At 37.7% G+C, this 14,279-nt stretch overlaps 1 protein-coding gene across 3 annotated transcripts in view; it reads left to right on the top strand.

Moving 5' to 3' along the window:
* Positions 1 to 14,279, top strand: part of GRAMD1C (GRAM domain containing 1C) — a 148,917-nt gene that overhangs the window by 112,325 nt on the left and 22,313 nt on the right. The window lies entirely within an intron of this gene.

Raw genomic sequence — 14,279 nt, forward strand, 5'->3', positions numbered from 1 at the left:
TTGAGGCACTAAAGGATCTCAAATTGGTTTTTTTTTTTTTAACATTTTATTTGTTTTCCAATTATATGCAATAGTAATATGTACCCATCATTTTTTGCAAGGCTCTGGATTTTATGATTTTTCCCCCCTCCTCCCTTCCTTCCCCCCCACAGAAGGCTGTCTGACAGTTTCTACATTGTTTCCATACCATATGTTGATGTAAATTGAATGTTATAAGAGTAAACATAAGAATAAACATAAACCCCTTCCCCTCCTAGAAGATGGGAAACCTCAAGAATAGAGAGAGAGAAAAAAAAATGTACTTCAGTCTGTGTTCAGATTTCAATGACTCTGTCTCTGGGGTGAGTTGCTTTCTTTATCATAAATCCACCAGAGAAGTTGCTTCAGTATTTTTCCCACAGTTGCTATTACTAGCTGTACCTCCACTCTATTTCTCCCCACTCTCATTTATTCTATTCTCTCTCTCCTTCCATCCTGGCCCTGTCCAAAAGTGTTTTGAATCTAAGTACCGTCTCCCTCGATCTTCCCTTCTATCACCTATTCCCCCCCTCCCCTCCCCCCATTCCCCCCTCATCCCATCCCTTTCCTCCCATCCTTCTCCAGGGCAAGATAGATTTCCCCACCCTATTAAAATGTGTGTATGCTTCCCTCCCTGATCCATTTCCGATGAGAATGAAGGCTCACTCATTCCCCCTTGCTTCTCCCCCCACTCCATTGAAAAAGCTTTTTCTTGACTCTTATGTGAAATCTCTCAGCTTCTTCTTCATCTCCTTTTCCTTCTTCCCAGTACTTTCCCCATTGCCCATTGACTCCATCCCTTTACCACATCATACCATTATATTCCACTCCTTTCTATGTCCTGTCGATATATGTTCCTTCTAACAGCTCTTAAAAATGAGAAAGTTCATATGATTTATCAATATCTTCTTCATGTGCAGGAATACAAACAGTTCAACATCATCAAGTTCCTCATAATTTGTCCCTCCCTTCCACTCCCTCTATGGTTCACCAGAGTGTACTTGGAGATCAAACTTTTTGTTCAACTCTGGTCATCGCAGTAGGAAAGTTTGAAAGTCCCCTGTTTCATTGAAAGTCTATCTTTTCCCCTGAAAAAAGATGTTCAGTTTTGCTGGGTAGTTGATTCTCAGTTGTAAGCCAAGATCTTTTGCCTTCCAGAATATCATATTCCAATCTCTACAATCCCTCAATGTAGATGCTGCCAGATCCTGTGTGATCCTAACTATGGAGCCTCGGTAATTGAATTGTCTGTTTCTGGCAGCTTTTAGAATTTTCTCTTTGATTTGGGTGTTTTGGAATTTGACTATAATATTTCTGAAAGTTTATCTTTTGGGATCCCTTTCAGGGGGTGACTGGTGAATTCTCTTGATTTCTAATTTTACCCTCAGCTTCTAGGATTTCAGGGCAATTTTTCTGTATTATTTCTTGAAAAATGGAGTCTAGGCTCTTCTCCTGGTCATGGCTTTCAGATAGTCCAATAATTTTTAAATTATGTCCTCTGGATCTGTTTTCAAAGTTGGTTGTTTTTCCAATGAGATATTTCACATTTTCTTCTAATTTTTGCCTTTTTTTGGAAGGATTTTATTTCTTCCTGATTTTTTGCAAAGTCATCATCTTCCTTTAGTTCCATTTTGCATTTGAAGGAGTTATTTTCTTCAGAGAACTTTTTTTATCTCCTTTTCCAGTTGACCAATTCTGCCTTTTAAGGCATTCTCCTCATTTGCCTTTTGTTTAGCTTTTTCCATTAGGCCTAAAATGGTTTTTAACATGTTATTTTCTTCAGTATTTTTTTGTATATCTTTCACCAAGCTTTTGATTTGTTTTTCATGATTTTTCTTTTTTTTTTTTTCATGGGTGGATCACATTCTTTATGGTAAGTCCATCGCAAAAGTTACTTCCATATTTTTCCAACTTTGCCATTGCTGATCGCAACTCCCTCCTTTCTTATTTCTCCACTACCATGTACTATATTTTCTCTCTCCTTTCACTCTGACTCTGCTGTAGGGTAGCTGAGTGGCGCAGCAGATAGATTCCTGGTCCTGGGGCCAAGAGGCCCTGAGCCCCCATACCACCCCTTAGGCCCAGAATCCACCTGGCCCTATGGTCCTGGACAGGCTTTCCAATCCCAGCCCCTTGCAAGAAGTAAAAAAGAAAATGTGTTATATCTGACCACTCTCCCCCCATGGTCCATCCTCTCCTCCTTTATTCACATCCACCCCTTCCCCCTGCTCCCCGCTCCTTCTTACTCCAGGTGTCTATACCCCATTGAGTATATTTGCTGTTTCCTCTCCTAGCCACCTCTGATGAGAGCAAAGGTTCCCTCATTCCCCCTTGCCTCTCCCCTTCCATATCATTGCAATAGCTCATTATAATAAATAAAAATCTTATTATATGAAATATCTTGGCCTATTCCCCCTCTCCTTTTTCTTTCTCCCATTCCATTTCCCTTTTTTTCTATTGACTCCATTTTTACACCATATTTTATCTTCGAATTCAACTTTCTCCTGTGCTTCAACTATAAAAGCTCCCTCTACCTGCTCTATTAACTGAGAAGGTTTATATGAATATTATCAGTGTCATTTTTCTATTCAGGAATACATGCAGTTCATCATCATTAAGTCCCTCATATTTTCCCCTTCTCCTCCACTCTCCATGCTTCACCTGAGTCCTGTATCTGAAGATCAAACCTTCTGTTCAGCTCTGGCCATTCCAAAAGGAACATTTGAAATTCCCCTGGTTCATTGAAAGTCCATCTTTTTCCCTGGAAGAGGACATTCAGCTTTGCTGGGTAGTTCATTCTTGGCTGCATTCTAAGCTCTTTTGCCTTCTGGTATATTATATTCCAAGCCCTACGAGCTTCCAATGTAGTTGCTGCTAAGTCCTGTGAGATCCTGACTGCAGCTCCACGATATTTGAACTGTGTCCTTCGGGCTGCTTGTAATATTTTCTCTTTGACTTGGGAGTTCTGGAACTTGGCTATAATATTCCTAGGGGTTGGTTCTTTGGGATCTCTTTCTCGGGGGGGGGGGGAATCGGTGGATTCTCTCCATTTCTATTTTGCCCTGTGCTTCTAGAATATCAGGGCAATTTTCCTGTAGTAATTCTTTGAAAATGATGTCAAGGCTCTTTTCCTGATCATGACTTTCAGGTATTCCAATAATTTTTAAATTATCTTTCCTAAGTCTGTTTTCCATATCAGTTGTTTTTTCAATGAAATATTTCACATTTTCTTCTAATTTTTCATTTTTTTGGTTTTGAAGTATTCCTGATTTCTGGTAAATTCATCAATCTCCCTGAATTCTATTCTTTGTCTGAAGGATTTGTTCTCCTCAGAGAGTTTTCTTATCTCTTTCCATCTGGCCAATTTTGCTTTTTAAAGCATTCTTCTCCTCAATAACTTTTTGAACTGTTTTATCTATTTGACCCAAGCTGGTTTTTAGCATGCTATTTTCTTCAGCATTTTTTTGGATTTCCTTGACTAAGCTACTGACTTCATTTTCATGTTTTTCCTGCATTTCTCTCATTTCTTTTCCCAGTTTTTCTTCTAACTCCCTCATTTGATTTTCAAAGTCTTTTTTGAGCTCTGTCATAGCCTGATCCCAGTTTCTGTTTTTCTGGGAGTCTTTAGATGCAGGAGCTTGTGTTTCCTCATCTTCAGACTGAGTGTATTGATCCTTCTTGGGATCACAGATAATGCATTTCTCAATGGTGTTCCTCTTTTTTCTCTGTTTGCTCATTTTCCCAGTGTAAGCCTGTTTTTTGGGGTGCTTCCTGAGCTTTTGGGGCATTCCCACAAGGGTCTCAGTGTATGAGGCTCTGTCCTCCCTCCTGGTCTGTGAATAACCATATGCGCTCCCGTCTGCCAGGGGCCTGAGGTGGAGGGGGCTGCTGCTCTTCTGTGTGGGGTCCTAGACTGCAATCAGGATCTGAATGTGTTCAGAGCCCCAGAGTCCTGTTCCAGGGGCAGAGGACAGAGCTCTGCAGTCCTTGTCACTCCCCTCCCTCAGCTCAATGGGCTCATGCCCTGGGGGCTCCTGCTTATGGGCTTCGCCTGCTTCTGTTACCTGGATCTGGGCTGCTGAAAGACCACACTGCTGGCTGTGTGCCCTGGGAGCTGGGCTCCCCTTGCTCGCTCTGGCAGAGGTCCCCCGCTGTCCCCCCACTTTGTGCCCGGTGCTCCCCGGGGTGCAGCTCAGGAGACGCCCCCACTGCTGTGAGCTGGGGCTCCCAGCTCCCTGGGGCTGCCTCCTGGAGGCTCTGTCGGTCCACCCCTCTAGTCAGCTGCCCCTCCGACCCCGGGGAGCAGAGCCTTTCTGCTCTTTTCCAGGTTACCTTGAGTAGGAGAACTGCCTCTCTGGGTCCCTCTGTGGGTTCTGTCTCTTTAAGTTAGAGTACTTAGTTTAGAAGTTTTATCAGAGAGCGCCTAAGACTTGATCCTTTCTTGTCTCCATCTTGGCTCCGCCCCTTGTTGTTTTCATGATTTTTCTGCAGTGCTCTCATTTCTTCTCCCAATTTTTTCTCCACCTCCCTTAATTGCTTTTCAAAGTCTTTTTTGAGCTCGTCCATAGTCTGAGCCTATTTTCTATTTCTCTTGGAGGTTTTGGTTATGGAAGTTATGTATTTTGATCTTCCACGGAGCTAAAGTGATTCTCTATGGTCAGAGTCTTCTTTTTCTGTTTGTTTACTCATTTTCTCAATCCAAGACTAATTTACAGAACTTCCAAGGCTTTGGGGGTTGTTTACTTTGGGGGTGACACTCCCCTGGGACCTTTATTCCTCGATCTTATGCTCTCTAGCCTGTGCTTTGGTATGTAGATGACCCAGTACTTTCCTCTGCCCTGGGGCTATAAGGAGTATAAGCATAGTATATATGTAGTATATGGAAGCCCAAAGGCAATATGTGAGTGTAGGCAGACAGCTGAGTCCTACCCCAGGGAGAGCAGAGAAATCTCTGCAGACTTTCCTTACTGTCTCTGGGGGTGCAGGCTGCTTTCTCCTGATTCTGGCTGCAGATTCTGCGGCCAGTGCTCCTCACTCCACACTCACCCAGGTGCAGCAGAGTTCTCTCCTTGCCCCTTCAAGCTGTTGCTGGCGATTTCTGGACTGCGCTGGGCTGGGCTGGGCCACAGGTATTTTTTTCCAGCCCCCATCCTGGTGAAGCACACCTTTCCTGTCGAAGTTCTAAATTATCTTGGATTGGGAAAATGCATTACTCAGTCTTTCTGTGGGTTTTGCCCCACTAAATTTTGGCTAGAGCCATCCTTTGTTTTGGGGGGTTTGGGGGGATCAGAGTTCTTGGGAAATGCTGCCTTCAAGCTGCCATCTTGGTTCCACCTCAAACATAGTTTCAGTATTAAGAATTTTATTGTATGCTAATTCTTTGAAAATTGTTAACTCATTTTTTAGCTTTCCATCACTTAATTAGAATATTAAGTTAACTAAAATATGCCATTCCCAGACAGATCATCCTAGATAAATGTGAATTTACTATATTCATTTAATATTTCCAATTGTGAAGTTAGCTTTTAAAAAAAATGCTTTTAGTAAATAAAGATAGGGTACAGCAACAAATTTAAAACCATAGAAGTTGAGAGGGTGTTGTTGCCCTAGTTGTTTGGATCTGAAATCATACCCCACTCCTTCATTTTAATAAATACCAAGTTCTTATGCAGAGAATAGAAGTAAAAATGCAACACCTCGTGAAGATCAATCATAGAATTTTTGAAGAAAAATAATAATGAATTATTCTACAAAAGGAAAATGATTAAATTGTTTTATAGGTAAGAATGATTAAAAAAGGATCAAATCACATCAGTAGTTAGTATCCTCTTAGGCATCACTTTCATTTATGAGTCAGTGTGCAGTAGGAGGGTATGAATTGGTTATTTATACTAGTACAATGTCAAAACTAAAGTTATGACTCCCAGTAGATTTACTATGGCACCCAGTGACAAATAGTTAAGTGACACAATAAAGGATTTTTTTTGGCCTTATTTACCAGGCCTTGTCTTTGCAAGAGTAATCTTTTTTTTTTTTAGGTTTTTGCTAGGCGATGGTGTTAAGTGGCTTGCCCAAGGCCGTACAGTTAGGTAATTATTTAATGTTTGAGGCTGAATTTAAACTCAGGTACTCCTGACTCCAGGGCAGGTATTTTATCCACTGAGCCACCTAGCTGCCCCATAAGAGTAATTGATTATTAAGAAGTAGCCTCGTGATTCAGGCTTGTCTAAGTGAATAGTAGCATGACATATTGGGAAATAAAAAGAAAACTATTATCAGTTTGTCACAGACCTAGAATTTAAGAAAGAGTGGTGGTCAAATGGGTTCATGTATAGCTACTGATTAACTACCTTTTCTTGCTTCCTAGGGTCACTATATAGAATTTTCTCTCCTAAAATAGCAAGAAAATAAAATTGATGTCATCAGCATTATATATAATAAAATATTATGGATTGAAAGGGTCTGAATTTAAAAATTTTATCTTTTTTTTCTTGTAATACTTGTATGGCCTTGGACAGGTCATTCTGTGCCCCTTAGTTGTAATTTTCTTACCTGAAAAATGAGAGGCTTGACTAAATGAATTCTCAGGTCCCTTCCAGCTCTAGTTGTTAGATGTTATAATTATGTTGACATATGCAGGCCAAATTTTTCAATTATGGACATAATCTAGTTATAGGAGACTTGGAAGGAGATTATATTGTAGATGAAATAAGGTGGGTGATTATGTCACTGATCAAAATAGATTTTTTTTTAATCTTAATGACCATGCTTTTAACCAATCATTGTATAATAGGGATAGGACCACAGGATAGCCTGAGTGAATAAGAAAAAAATGAAAAAAGTTTCTTTTTTTTCTCCTCTTCTCCATGGTTTTTCCCTCCACTTCTTATCACCTGCTCCAGTCTTAGTGGAAGAGACCCTGAGAAATCTGGACCTGAGTGGGTATTCCCTGAGGGCAAGCTCCCATTTCCCCTGAATTAAATAGCAAAACAGTTTGGTACCTATCACACAAGAAGAACCTTGTTATGGGCCCATTTCTGTTTTCCTTCTGAAAGAGACATAGAGATTCCAGCTGTTAATAAACTATGTATTTTGTGTACTATTGTGTTGCTTGTTCAAGCAGCATTGTAGAGCATTATAGAGAAAGTTGACTGAATTTCTGGTCAATCTGTAGTGGATTGGAGGTGGTGTCTTCCCTGCCTGATGCCACCTGATCAGTTACTGGGAGAAGAATGACCTTTTCCTGGAGTTGGGAGCATCTGGGGAAAATCTGTAAGTCTTCTGGCTAAATCAGGGATTTGGCAAGTCTTATAAAAGCCCAAATGTGCAAGAAGAGAGTTGGCCCAATTTTAAAGAACATAATATGTCTTCTCTGCTGGCCCTGGCGTTGTTCCCCTCTCTTGGGCAACTGATTGCCAGGATTGTCTGCTTTTCCATCCTCTGTATCCTGAGCTGTTGCTGGGGAATAGCTGCCATAAGAGGCAGAGCTTAGGGTGTGAGACTTGACAAACTGGCTTCAGGAATGCTGTCCAAAGTCATGCTAGGATGTAAAAGCAAAAACTAAAATCAGGAGATGAAATTGAGCACTGAGTTAGCAGCACAATTGGGGTCCAAAGTAAGAGCCACTTGATCACCAATTTAGAATCAGGAATGCAGAGAATGGGCCTATAGGTCTGAAGGAATATTTGGCAAGTAGCTATAATATGGGTTTCATTTCCAGAAGAAAGTTTCCTGGCTATATTTCTACCACTGCCACTTTCAGGTCTTATCTGCCCACGTCTTTAAAAGGAAAGTAGAAATAGGTGATCATCCAGGCATGTGGATGAGCAGAGTTTTTATATTTGATGTTTTCATATATTGCAACAACAGTAATAATGATAATGGATGGGAGATGTTAAAGTAGTAACACCATGAAATTTTTAATGAGTAATCCAATGCAGAAATCTTTTATAGCTCTATTGCCTTCCTTTTAAACTTATATAGCAGTCATTTTCTTCCCTCCTTAATTGCGAAATAACACAGTCACTTCTCTGTAAATGAGTCATTATATAGTCTTATTTAATAATTAAATCTAGAAGAGAACATATTTCATACTTAAAGTATTGAAAGTAATTGTATGAAATTGAATCGAAATAATTATATGAAAAATCCATCTGTGTTGTACAGCCTTCTTTTGTATATCCTTCTTTAAATATGGATAGAGAACTTGGTGTTTTACCTTTAGGATTTTGATTTCAAAGTCCCCAAAATAAACAAAAATAAATCCAATTATTTCTATTAATTTTGGGAAATTAACTACCTCCCCCCAAAATTAATTTATTGTTTATTTCAAATTGCACATGTCTGTATAAAAGGAACATTTCTTTTCAGATTGGAATTACAGTGATGAGTGCATGTTCCAGTGAAATATCTTTAAGGAGTTAAGTCTAGCTGAAGCAGTTTATATAGTGGAACTTATTTCTTTCTTCTTGTTCCAACACTGTTCATTTTTATTACCTGTATTATTTGTGATAAAGAAATAGCTCTTTAAAAAGCAGCTGGTAAGGGGCGGCTAGGTGGCATAGTGGATAAAGCACCAGCCTTGGAGTCAAGAGTACCTGGGTTCAAATCCGGTCTCAGACACTTAATAATTACCTAGCTGTGTGGCCTTGGGCAAGCCACTTAACCCCATTGCCTTGCCAAAAAAAAAAAGCAGCTGGTAGGGATTAATAGAAAAGATCTTAGTATTCAGAAATTTAGAATCCATGAAGAGAAAATAATTTGCTCAGAAAAAAAGGGAAATTTTAGAGAAAATTAAAATTTTATATATATTAGATGATTTTTATGTGTCCTTTATAGATTGATCAAAAATCACTTTTGGTTTAAGCACAGAAACATGCTTTGATAATTTAATTTGCTCATAAAATTATTTATTTTGCCGTAAGTAATTTAAATCCATTTATTCAGATAGTAATTGGAAATTTGTTAATTGAATTTACTTTTAAATATTCAAAATAGAGCTACATTTAGCTACATGCTAAACTTTAAGTAATCTTAAAATCTTTTAGTTTTTGCCAGTTAATGAGAAGCAAAAAACTTGAGATGAGGAAAAACCTTTGTGATAGCATAAGATAGTTACTATATTTTTTGGACTTAGAGATCTTTATATGTCATAAAACATTATTTCTTTCATAAAAGAAATTGAAAAATAAAGCCAAATTCACTGAAAAAAATTCTTACCTTATAAGCTCTTTTTATATACCTCTTGATCTTATTTTCTTAGCTCCCATTTCCTTTTCTATTTCAGCCTCGTCTGATGCTTTTTTGTTTTGTTTTTATCATTTTCATAAACTTATGAAATCTAAAGTTTTTCCCAGATTAAAACTAGATTTTTCCCAGATTGAGATTAGAATTCTCGGGGTGGCTAGGTGGCTCAGTGGATAGAGCGCTGGCCCTGGAGTCAGGAGTACCTGAGTTCAAATCTGGCCTCAGACACTTAATAATTATCTAGCTGTGTGGCCTTGGGCAAGCCACTTAATCCCATTTGCCTTGCAATAACCTAAAAAAAAAAGAGATTAGAATTCTCTATGTTTTTATATATTAGTTCATTTCTTTATTTTGTAGTATTCCAACAAAGAGATCCAAAGTCGGACTTTAGATCCCTTTTTTGCTATACTACAAAATAAAAGACAATGGTTTGTGTTTTGAAATACAAAAATAAAAAATAAAGACATGAACTAATATATATAAAAAATGTACAAAGTAGTTAAATTCAATATCATTTGGGAGGAAGGTAGGGAGAGGAAGAGAAGTTTCAAGTAGAAGATGGTGCCTGAAGAACCACATCTTAAAGAGAGAAAAGTATGAGATTAGGTAAATATGGAATGCATTTCATGTATACTGAAGTAGATATGGGAGAGGGAGTGTCTTACAAGAGGAGCCGAAAGGGCATTTGCTAATCACTGTATAGCTATTATTTGCAGTTCCGTACTACTGCAAAAGTGCTGACATAACAATTGTGGTGTATATTGGACCTTGTTTCCTCTCTTTGACTAATCAGGAAATATGTGTCCAATAGTGGGAAATTGATCATCTTCTCAAAGACTCTCTACTGTCAACTGTTCCCAAAATTTGTAGGGTATTAGTTCAATCTTCAAGAGTTTTTTAAATTTGAATTTTATTTACTCTTAGTAATTGGGAACAAGTTAAACCTTTTTTTCCCCTTACTCCTTGATACCAAATTCACTTATCACATTCTTGCCCAATCCCTTTGTATTATGATTTCCAAGATCACCATTTTCTCTGAATTCATTCTGTTTCTTAGGGATTTAGGATTTAAGATTGGAAAGAAACTTTATCTTTAAAGTCTGAGTCAACTCTCCGATCATTCAACTCTGCTTGATTGCTTTTAAAAATTCTAAACTGAAATATTGAATCAACTTAATATATTTTCTGTTTGACCAACTCTTTTTTGTTTTGTTTTGGTTTTTTTGTTTTTATTTTTGCAAGGAAATGATGTTAAGTGACTTTCCTAAGATCACATAGCTAGGTAATTATTAAGTATATGAGACTGGATTTGAACTCACATCCTCCTGACTTCAGGGCTGGTGTCTATCCACTGTACCACCTAGCTGCCCCTGTTTGACCAACTCTGAAATGTACCTTTTGAACATGATAGCCAAAATGTGCTTCTTCTTTGCAGTTCAGTCAGATATAGGAACAGTGTTAGTATCACTAAAATTTCTGCTTCTCCATCTTATATCCAAGAGGTTTCCAATATGTACTTGGAACAATTTTATTTATTTATTATTTCTTAAATTATTTAGTTTTTGCATTGAAATTATTTAGAAGAATTTTACAAAAGAAGTTATTAACATCTCTAGATATAACATGTAAATATATTTATTAAATTTTTTCTGTAATTCACAATTTTTCCATTAAAACCCCATTAGATCCAAATGTAATTATTCTTTCCTATGGTTCAGAACCCAACCCAACCATGTCTGCCTGCCTTTTATCTATGACTTCCTATAAATTTGCCACAAAGACCCCCATTCAATTTATGGGGGGATTCTTCTCATTATTTAAACATGACATGGATATAAATGAAGAAGGGGGATTGGCCATTATGTTACCTCTTAAATTATGAGTCTCATTTAAGAAGCTCAACGATGTTGTGGGAAATATGACTTAGGGTCTGCCTGCCCATCTTCAAATCAAAGTTTATCTCCCTTTTCTGATTATCTTTCCACTTTATACTACCTCCATACTCATGGCTAGACTGTAAAGTCCCAGTGCCTTCTGAAGAATGGTAAAGGAATTGAGAGTGATTTATGTCAGAGTCCGTAGAAGCTGTTCCCAGAATATTGATATGAAATATATATTCCTGGATTAAGAATTTGGTTAGCATATAGCCAACTAGTTATTATTTTTTTTGCAAGGCAAACAGGGTTAAGTGGCTTGCCCAAGGCCACACAGCTAGGTAATTATTAAGTGTCTGAGGTAGGATTTGAACCCAGGTACTCCTGACTCCAGGGCCAGTGCTTTATCCACTACGCCACCTAGCTGCCCCAGCCAACTAGTTATTATCAATAACACTTTGATTGTATCATTTTTGGTAGCAAGTGTGACTTTACCAAATTTCTTCCAAAAAGTATACAATTGTAGATACTCATTATTTTGATGGCTTTCTAGTATTTGTCATATAGTTAAACACTGAATGTTAATTGACTATTTAATTGTATCTATTTGCCTATTTGCCTGAAATGCTCTTCCCAGCCTCCTTTTCTGTACTCTACTTTGTCTCTCCTTTTTGGTTTAAACTCTTTGATGCTGACCCATAATTTTTGCTCACATTGTACTTCCTGATTATTCACTCAGAGTTAAATGGTACTCATAAACTGAACCAGGTTCATCCTTTGGCTCTGTGGTAATTAGGTACCCATAATCTCCTATTCAGACTTTTCTAGTGTAATTCATGATCACCATACTCACTAGTCTAACTTGACTCCAAATTTGGATTTCTTTTGGCCCATCTCTCTTTTTTTTTTTTTAGGTTTTTTTTTTGCAAGGCAAATGGGGTTAAGTGGCTTCCCAAGGCCACACAGCTAGGTAATTATTAAGTATCTGAGACCAGATTTGAACCCAGGTACTCCTGACTCCAGGGCCGGTGCTTTATCCACTGTGCCACCTAGCCGCCCCTTGGCCCATCTCTTGACAGTTCCCAAGGATTGAATAGGTTCAACAGACCTGAAAGATACATAATCATAAATTCCTATCTTTCATGAATTAGAATATACAAAGGTTTTTTAACTAGCTAGATTTGAAGCTTTAGAATCTTTTTGAGTTCAATGTAACCACATCTTTAAGAGTAATGAATTTCTTAATGATTATGACCAACTGTGATAGACAAGCAGATAAGCCCAAGAGCCTAAGAAACAGCAGTGTGCCCAACCTCTCCCCATTAAGCCATGAACTTTGCTTCCATCAACCACAGCCATTATCCAGGGGAGTATCTCCACCTTGCTGGGTGTAGTGGTGCTTCTTTTACCCTAGCACTGGCTCTCTTTCCAGCTTACCCCCAGCCAACATCCAGGAAAGCAAGCAATCTTTTTTGGAGATGAACCTCTCTCAGTTCTGCAGCATCTACCTCCTTAGCAGACATCAGCATCCTTAACATTATAAATAATTGCCATTGCTTCCCAAATTTTAGACAGCTCCTTCTTGATTTCTCAAGTGATGTTCTCTTCTTCATGAAATTACTTTGTGTGATTAGTATTGGAAGGACTGTAGAAATTCATTGTTGGTGGAGCTGGGAGTTGGTTCTCATTCTAGAAAATAAGTTAGTATACAAAGAAAATGACTAAAGGTCTACGTGCTTTGAACTAGAAATCTCCCTTATATAAGGTACATAGGCATATACCTTAAAAAGATCCATGACAGAAGGAAAGGTCTAGTCATCATCAGAATATTTATAGAAGCATTTTGTTTTTGGTGTGTTAGCAAAGAGCTAGTAGCAAAGTAGATGTCCACTGCCTAGAGTATGGCTAAAACAAAAATTGTGGTACATGAATATAATGTTTTAATATAATTAATTACTTATATGCTGTATTTATTTAATTAATTATATCACAATATAATTACCGTAAGAAATAATGAATATGAATACTCCAAAGGAGAATGGGGAAGACTTCTATACAGAATTTGTGAAATTCTTTCCCTCTTCTTCTTCTGCTTCTCTGAGCTTCTCTGGCTTCCTTCAAGGACCAACTAAAATTCCACTTTTGATAAGAAAGGTTTCTGGTCACACTTAATGCCAGTGGCTTCCATCTTTTGATTATTTCCAGGTTATCCTGATATTTTTCTTGGTTGTTGTCTCCCCCTATCAGTCTGTGAACTCCTCAAGAGAAGGAACTGTTTTTTTACCTTGCTTTCTATCTCTGTTGCTTAGAATAGTGCCTACCAGATAATAAATATGATCCATATTTGAGATAAGACAATATTGATACATGATACATATTTGAAATAAGACAATATTGTGAATAGAAAGAACTACACACAGTCCTGAATGCTGTGTAATTGTGATGACCAAGTTCTTCTTAGGAAGCAGAAGGAAGAGACTGATACCTCCTTTCCTTTATTAGAGACCGGGCACTCACCATAGGTTCAGGACATTGCATTAGTGCCAGGTTATACAAGTGTATTAGTTTTTGGAACTCTATTCTTTTTCTCACTTTCTCTTTATTTATTTATTTGTTCATTTGTTCACTAATTTATTTATTTATTTGTAATTACAGGGGAGAGCTCACAGGATAGGGGAGGACGATAGATTTGAACATCTAAGCAATGTAAATACAAAACTATCAGTAAAAAGTAAAATGTTTTAAAAAAGTAATTACTTCAGGGGTGGCTAAGTGACACACTGGCCCTGGAGTCAGGAACCTGAGTTCAAATATGATTTAATAATTACCTAGCTGTGTGGCCTTGGCAAGCCACTTAACCTTATTTGCCTTGCAAAAAAAAAAAAAGTAATTACTTCATAAATACTTTGTGTTTACTTAACATTGTACATATTGTTTCCCTATAATAAGTTCCTTGAATCTTGATTTTTGTTTTTGAACACTTGACTTTTGTTTTGTATCCTAGCTAAGTGTCTTAAATATATATATATATATATATATATATATATATATATATTTATTAGGAGCAAAATAAATGTGTCTAGATTGGAATGACTAAAACATCTTCCAGAGAGACTCCTTTATGGTTAAGTCTTCAGATTT

The sequence above is a fragment of the Macrotis lagotis genome, chromosome 1, assembly GCF_037893015.1.
Source record: "Macrotis lagotis isolate mMagLag1 chromosome 1, bilby.v1.9.chrom.fasta, whole genome shotgun sequence".
NCBI lineage: Eukaryota > Metazoa > Chordata > Mammalia > Peramelemorphia > Peramelidae > Macrotis > Macrotis lagotis.